The 8,791-nt window shown below is 36.7% G+C and overlaps 1 long non-coding RNA gene across 1 annotated transcript in view; it reads right to left on the bottom strand.

The window, feature by feature from the left end:
- Positions 1 to 425: 425 nt before the first annotated feature.
- LOC116216941 overlaps positions 426 to 8,791 on the bottom strand; it is a 53,012-nt gene continuing 44,646 nt past the window's right edge. Inside the window, exons 2-3 of the long non-coding RNA XR_004160679.1 lie at positions 3,296 to 3,412; positions 426 to 737 (exon numbers count right to left, since the gene is read on the bottom strand). This is a non-coding gene — a long non-coding RNA (uncharacterized LOC116216941). The remainder of the gene's footprint in view (positions 738 to 3,295; positions 3,413 to 8,791) is intronic.

Raw genomic sequence — 8,791 nt, 5'->3', positions numbered from 1 at the left:
TTTGTTGCTTTATAGAAACAAAGGGCATTCAAAATCCTTTTCCATGTCAGTCCCAAAAAAAAGGATCTTCATAATCCTGCAAGATGGTTCTTCTCCTTTCAGGTAACAGGACAGAATTGATGAGGCCCATTAGCAGCTATAAACAGAAGAGCTGTTAACAATTTTTGGCATGAGTCTTCATTAAGTAGTTCCCATGTTGAGTGAAGTATGGGCCAAGGAAGCTGAATTGTATTGTTGATAAGTCTATCCTAAGATAAAAATTCTTTTTCTTTTTCTTTTTTTTTTGGGGGGGGGGGGGCAGAGCAATGGGGGAGGCTCCCAGAGCTGCTCCCTGGGACTTCTTTGGCAAAGTGTATTGGAATGGTATTTTGGCAAGGATACAGGATATACTGGAATGCTCATTTACCCTGAACATATCTAGAGATAAGCAGTATCCATCTCCCAAAGGAGCCTTTACTTATTAGTACAAAGAGATATTTGGCAAAAGGTCTTCATTTACCTTAAAGGTAAGAAGGTTAGAACAAGTTTGAGACTAGGAATAAATTAACTCAGACACAGCAGTTTTATCTCATTTTTGAACACTTTATTTATGAAGGCATACTTATGAACTTTTTCTTTTCAAGGCTCTGGATCTAACACTGAGATAGGCAGAATGAAGACAGAGAGACGGGGATTGTTTTTTTTGCTCCAGGCAGGTCTTCAAAAGAAGAATCAAGTTCATCTTGAAGACATCTATGCTACAAATCAAGAGGTGAATATTAAAAAAAATATTTCCTCAAATAACAGAAGCTTAACCTTACAGTTATTCTCGAGATGAAAAGAAAGTTCACTGCAAAGCCCTGACAACTGAACAGAACAGTAAGTATGGCCGTTTTTTGAGTGGAGTGGATCTTACACAGAAATTGCAAATATAATATGAATTGAAAAAGCCTAGCTAAATCTAAGGGACGATGTTTTAGTTTTAGTTTGCATTTTTAATTAATTTGAAATAGATTTATTAGAGCATGTGCAGTGCAATAATTTTAGTTAGTTTACCTAGGCCAAGAGTAATATATGCATATAACCTTTGATACAGTGACTGATTTATTCTTTTTTGTGTCCGCGTGTGTTGACATAGCTGACGCTGGAGCAGTCCTGCCTCACCACCATCACTTTGGGTCAGCTTGGTTCCTAAGGCAACATGCATCCCATGAATTAAAAGAAAGGATCTCAAAGCTTCCATAATGTTGTCCTTTTAATGAAAGACTGGATAGATCTGTCCACTTGCTGGAACTAGAGCCAGGACAGTTATTTCAAATTTTCAATTTTTGTCAGAATCTTCTTTCATGAAAATATAGGTTTGTTTTATAAGGTATTTTTGCAAATACCATCTTCCAGTCTGTACAGAATTTAAATATCTTTTATATTGTTTTATAATACACCTTTCATGTTTCAATAATAAGTTTTAAAAGAGTATTTAATTAAATAAATTTGAGAAAAAATTATTCTTTGATGAAACCTAAGCAAAATTAAATATGTAAGAGCACTCTTGCATTTTATGAAGAAAATGTCCAGCTAAGATGAAGAAAGTGCTTCCCTTTGTACGTTTGATAATAAAATAACCTTTCCTTCTTTCATTAGTAAACCAGGGCACTGTACTTTTTCTTAACACTTTTTAATCTTAAATTTTTTATGAAAAGAATTTTATAAATGTCATGGATTGATAAGACCAGCTGACAGTAGGTATAATGAGACGTCGGTGCTACTACAGAAGCTCTTGCTTCTAGTATTGCTAGCGTATCCTTAGTATGACCTGCAGCACCTCTGCTACAGAGTTACAGTTCTCCTAAATACAAGACAACAAAAGAAAGTGTTATTTTCAATTTAAAATCTTTCTTCACAGTACTGACCACTACAAATACAAAAAGAATAGTTGGTGACCTATGGATGTGCTGCAAAGCTAATATGTCACCAGCAGAGATGAACAAAGCAATCAGCAGACCACAGCAAAAAATTATATCCTCTTCTTTGTACACTGCTGCAAACACAATAACAGCTGTCGTTAATAGAATAAGACTGCTGGGAAAGATCGCCATTTGTTTCTTGATGTTAGTGTCTCCTTCAACAAAAATAAACAGTAATAACAGAGGCAAAAGCTTTGTTGCTGAGAAGTGCACTGACTCTCAGGAGGACTGGGGAATTAAGATGTCTTCAAGAAGTCTTCTTAAAATACAGTAGCTCTTGCAGCTTCAACAGTTTTTCAATACACGTGAACTCAACAGAGAGAAATTTCTTCTAAACAGCCTATAAATGAACACTTATTTTGTCCCTGTTTGATTTTTGCTGTTTTTTTTTGTGTGTGTGTGTGTGTGTGTTTGTGTTTTTTGTTTTTTTTAGCAAATAAGTTAGTTTGTTGTCATTACATGTCAACAATACATCAAATGGTCAGTTACTGCTACTACTATCATGAAGAAAATAATACAGATAGAGAAGCAATATAAACTACTATATTTTCATATGAAAATTTAGACATAACTTTCTGTCTGTAACAATTTTTTTTTTTAATTAATTTTATGTATTCAGAATACAAAAGCTTTGCACCACCTTGGGTAAAAATGATCAGATAGGGTGAGAGAAATTTAGATGTACTATGAAAGACTGTTTTGAATGATACAGGTTCTTACTGACAGCATTGGGTCTCCCTCCTGCAGCACAAAATAGCTGCGTTGTTCAGAGCTGGCAGTAAAAAAAACTTTCACGGGATTGCCAGTCTGGATGAGTATTCTCTAGAAAATGTCTTATAGAATCATGAACTGCACTTGATTCACTTCAGATAAGATTAGATTTGAGCTTGAAAAGCAAAGGAGGAAGTCAAATGCATAGGCCTGTGGATCGGTACACGGATGCCCAAAGAAAACTTCACCTTCTGGAAAAATGCCTTCCTGATGTTCAGCAGGGAGCAAAAGAAACTCTACATATGTAGTCATAGTAGTGAAAAAGCAAAAGTGAGTTTTTTCATTCGTTTTCTATTAGCTTTTGATCAAGATACGCCACTTAAATTTTAAATACATGAAATTTATTACCTTTTCTATTACTTTTATTATGCTCAATGTCTTGGTCTTGACAACTGCACTTCAGTGTCACAGTATTCTTCACAAAATGATTAATAAACATGATAATAAGCCAAAATGATGCGCTGTATATGATGTGGGCATCTGTGATATTTTGCCATTGCTGGAAAACTAGCAATACTATAGCTTCCGACTGTTTGATACCTCTGCCAGATACCATGAAGAGTAATTGATAAATGTCATACCTGCTTTATATGTGAAGACTTTTTACTGTGAAACATTGCTCTTTGAGCTGAGGACAAGAATTAATTAAAAAGTCAGTAGCAAAGATGACATCCTCAGCAGGCATCATCTACTGATCTCTACAAAAACATAAGAGAGAGAGGTTGATATGAGATTACAGGATGTTCACATAACTGACTTCAACAACTTTTCCCTATCTTATATGCTCAAGGTTGGATACTACAAACTATAAGTAGTATAAAGAGTAGCAAGTCATCAAGAAACAATATGAATCCAATATTGCTCTTTCTCCTTGTTTCACTACCCTCTTTCAAACTCTATCTATAAAACCTCAGTTTATTTCATATATTTATCCTCAGCTTTTTTGCTATGGCTATTAATTTCATCTGAAATGGAGCTTGGAAATTCATCAAAGGGTTTCTCTGCACTGTGAAGTTTTACACTTTTTCCCTTAGCTAATAGAAGGGAGTCCTGATGTATCATTGCATACTCTAGTTTTTCCTTACTTCCTTATTCTATTCTACTGTTTAGGATAGATGCTGAAAAAAGATCTCTGTCCACCCTGTTATTTTACTTTGGAGATGAACTTCTCAACAGTTTTCTGCTCATTAATATTTTTTGTAAAATTTATAGTACATAGATTGCTCACCTAATACATCCCTTGTATAATTTCAGAACATCTTATAGATAAAAGAAAGTATTTTTATTAAAAAAAAATCACACTTCGAAAAAATTAGATGCTGACGTCAGTATTTCTTTGATTTAAAACAGTTTGAAAGATTTGCAGAAAGACCGGATCATATGATTAAGCCTAAATTCGTTCTTTTCTTTTTTTCTTTCTCATCTTGCATTTATTCCAAGTGAGAATTCTATTCATATCTTGCAATCTCTTGCTGATCTAACTGCTTCTTCGTTACAATTAGGAATATCCAGGAAAATCCACTGCTACCTTTTCCTTCTATTCCTTCTTTTCCATTTTGCATCCTTGTCAGCTACTGTCAGTTTCAGCTCCTCCCATCTACCTTGGTTCAGTTGCTCACTCTTGTTGGGATGGCATGGGGCTACTCCCACTGAACAATACAAGATTCAAAGCCCATGTCATGTACATAGTTTTCTGGAAATACCTTTAATCACATACTGACAGCTTATTTCATGACCTCAGACTCAATTTATTGAAGCTCAGCTTGACAGCAGTCTCTGACCTTAGCTTTCAGATTTTTTTTTTATTACTATAAAAAAAAATAAACTACACACTGAGGGAGGATGTAAAGACAGAAACTAGCTTCAATTAAGACTGGTAAAGAGAAAAGAAGTAAATTTGCTAGGTGTGTTTGAATTTCCATAGACATAATGAATGCTTTTCTTTCTGGGTCAGGTAAGTAACAGCTATGATTACTTGAATAAGGTGGATCACAGTTCAAAATATTCTTCTTCAGTAAGAGAAAATAATACTTTTTCTTTAGGCATCTGTTATTCACTCCTGTTTTAAAGACATGTTGGTATCTTTTAAAAAATAAGATGAGATTTTCCATTTGTGAGATCTTGCTTTTTGTACTGACTCTTCTTGTTATAACCAGCATTGTACTCGATTATCATCTCTAGCTAAAAAGTGCTGCCAAAATCCTAATTTTTTTATAGCATATTACAATTATTGTACATGGCAGGATCTTGGAGTAGAACCATGGCAGCTTAGTATTCATATTAATCTAAATTAACTGTTGAGCCTTGCAGCTGGAAATCCATTATTATCAGTGACTTCCTGTTGAAATTATGGTGTAATTCAGAAGAAGAACAACCAACTCAGAGCCAAAAGCATTAAACCTGTAGGGTCTATCAGAGACACATCCAAATGTAGAAGTGATCATCCATGAACAACATGACTAGAGGATCTTTCTTATAACTTAGTAATTGCATATGCATGGCATCAGGGGACAAGGAATCAACACTTTTTAGGATCAAGACCATTACGCAAGCTGACTTGAGTCTTTTTCATGGGTTATTTCAAACTGAATTTACAAAACAAAGATACAAAACATCATACATACAAACTAAAGGAAATGGCATTATTGCTGCATCAAAATAACTAGCTAAATACATTTTTAGAACATTCAATATATCAAGCAGTGCCTCATGGGTAGGGTATAGTAAATCTTGGAAGACTGAAACAAACCAGCCAAGCACACCAAAGTACCATGAATAACAGCAGAGGAGCACAGAAACTTTATTTGGGGCAGTAGATGGCCAGTTGTGGTTTCAAAAATCTGACTACCACTTCCAGCACAGTATGCAGAAACAGAAGTTCTGTGCCATCGCTGGCTGACAGCCAAGGCCACAAGCAAGTTGTACTGCCAATGAAATCTGATCAGTTAAAATACTCCACATAGAAGATTCATTGAAGGAGGCTGAGGTTGGAAGGGACCTTAAAGATCATCCATTTCCAAGTCTCCTGCCACTGGTAGGGTTACCAGCAAATAGATCAGGCTGCCAACGTCTCCATCTAATCCTGCCTTGAACACCTCCAGAGATGGAACATCCACAGCCTCTCTGGATAACCTGCTCCAGAGCCTCAATACCGTCTGAGTGAAAAATTTCTTCCTAACATCTAACCTAATTCTCCCTTCTTTCAATTTAAAGCCACTTCTCCTTGTACTATCACTATCAGACCATGTTAAAAAGTTGGCCTCCCTCTTGCTTGTAAACTCCAGTCAAATACTGGAAGGCTGCAACGAGGTTTCCCCAGAACCTTCTCTTCTCAAAGCTAAACAAGCTCAACTCCCTCAACTTATCCTCTGAGGAGAGATGCTCCAGAACTTTGGTCATCTTCACGACCCTCCTCTGGACCCACTTCTACAGCTCCATATCCCTTCTCTTCTGTACTGGTGACCCCAGGCCAGGACACAGTACTCCACATGGGGCATCACAAGGGCAGAAAAGAGTCCCCCTTCCTTGCTGGCTACCCTTCTTTTGATGCAGCCCAGAATACTGTTGGCCTTCTAGGCTGCAAGCACACACTGCTGGCTCATGTCCAGCTTCTCATTCATCAGGACTCCCAAGTCCTACTACACAAGACTGCTCTCAGTGAGTTTTTCTCCCAGTCTGTACTTGTTTCTGGGATTGCTCCAATTCAGCTGCAACACCTTGCACTTGGCCTTGTCAAACCTTATTAGATTCTTGTGTGCCCACTTTCCAAGCATGTCCAGGTCCCTTTGAATGGCATCCCACACTTCTACTGTGTCAACTGCACCACTCAGCTTAGTGTCACCAGCAAACTTGCTAAGGTACACTCAATCCCACTGTCTATTGTTGATAAGCACGTTGAAGAGCATCAGTCCCAAGACAGATCCGTTGGGGACACCACTCATGACCAGCCTCCACCTGGACACAGAGCTGTTGACAATAACCCTCTGGCTATGATCATCCAATCAATTCTTTATCCATGTAATAGTCCAGCCTTCAAATCCACTATCTCTCTATCATAGCGGTAATGTGGTGTGGGACCATGTCAATGACCTTGCACAAGTCCAAGTAGATGACATCAGTTGTCCTTCCTTTGTCCACCCGTACTGTCACTCCATCATAGAAGGTCACCAGATCGGTGACACATGATCTGCTCTTGGTGAAGCCATGCTGGCCATCTCAGATCACCTCCATATCTCACATGTGCCTTAACATCTCTCCTAGGAGGATCTGCTCCATGACCTTCCCAAGCACAGATGTGCGGCTCACCAGGCTGTAGTTCCTCAGATCTCCCTTTCCTGAATATGAGAGCAATATTTCCCTTTTTCCAGTCACTAGAGACTTTGTCTGAAAGCCATGATTTTTCGCGTATGATGGAAAGCAGCCTGGCAACCACATGAGCCAGTTTCTTCATAACTCAGGGATGCATGTCATCTGGCCCCATTGGTTTGTATATATACATTCAGTTTCATGAGGTCTACCTCCAGTGTAAGCTAGCTGAATTTAGGTGGTCTGATAACAATTCTCAAATGACTTTTCATTTTGAATAATATTGTTTTATCTCATATATTTCTGTTATCTCTTTAACAAGTGAAAATGATGGGTAAGTGATTTCAAAGAATTTTCATGCTGATTGCAGTTCACATGATCTTTGTGATCTTTGCTACAGGAAACGTAAGAAATAAATGTAAAATATAACAGAGAAATACAGAAAAATGTAACAACATAGAAAACATCATCTCAGTCAAGAAATTTTGTTCAGTGCTGAATCTCTTGGTACAATTTCCTCAGAATTCTTCATGCAAACTTCATGGAGTTCAGATTTTTCTAGCACTCCTCTCCATTCTCTCAATTAGTGACCATAAATAATTTCAATTTTATTATCTTCCTAGTGCATTTTTTAATTCCCTAAGGCTCTATTTTGTGTTCTAAGCTTTTCTGTATTTACATGCATCCCAGGGGTGTTATTTTCCATCAGCCTTGCTTTACTTTTTATTGTTATGCAGATGATGCAAAAAAAAAAAAAAAACCCACTTTCTCAGATCATTCAAAAGCTATCTTTCCTCACACTTTTCCTTTAAAGCTCTGCCATCTTGCACATTTTTTTTTTCCTTAAACATTTATGAGTCTAAAAGCACTTTTTACCAGCTTTCTTTAGCTCATGAAGTCTGTTTCCTTCTTTAGTCTAGTCTCCTATTTATAATTCTTATGGTTTAATATCACCTTATAGAGCATCTCCACCTATGAATGTTTGATTTTATGGTTCTGGTTTTAAGTGATCAGATAAAATATGTACTGCGTTCCACCATCTCAGCAGCATCTTCAAAGAAGTGTCTGACACAGTTGAAGATGCTTTTGCAAAAAGATACAAAATTAACATGATTATTTTTACTGTCAGGTCTGGACAGCAGAATGGATACATGGATTATCACAGATCAACTGCACATACTAGGCATACTGAAATCCATTTAAACTAATCCAGCATATGCCATTTATAATTACACCATCCTATGCCTTTGCTTTGAGCAGTATTAGCCTAGGTACATGAAAAGGTGATGAGAACAACTAATTTCTAGTTTTCACAGATATGCCAGTTAATCATTTCACATTGTCATTAAAGGTTTGCCCACCAGAGATAACACAATACCATCTGAAACGCTAAGCATCATTAATTGTATGCCCAATTTTTTCATCCATCAATGAAAATAATACACATAAGGTAATTTCCCTCTCCCTCCCCCCAAAAAAGGGAATTTTTCTAATAATAAAGGGAGAGATTCAACAATACGGAATCAAAACCAAACAAAAATAAACAAAAGAAGCAAAGTATAACCAATTTCAGTTTTTAAATGAAGTATTACTATTAACTCAAATGATATACAATTCCACTCTTAATGAATATGCAAAAAAAAAAAAACATAAAACCAGGTACAAGCATATGGAAGCAAAAGGTGATTATTTAATCTTGTTGGCTAGCTGAAGTGGCAGATATTTTGACAGTTAAGATCATAGTGATAGCCAATTGATTTGTAACTTAAAAA

The sequence above is a fragment of the Meleagris gallopavo genome, chromosome 9 (assembly GCF_000146605.3).
Source record: "Meleagris gallopavo isolate NT-WF06-2002-E0010 breed Aviagen turkey brand Nicholas breeding stock chromosome 9, Turkey_5.1, whole genome shotgun sequence".
NCBI lineage: Eukaryota > Metazoa > Chordata > Aves > Galliformes > Phasianidae > Meleagris > Meleagris gallopavo.
This window is presented reverse-complemented; position numbering and strand designations above follow the sequence as displayed.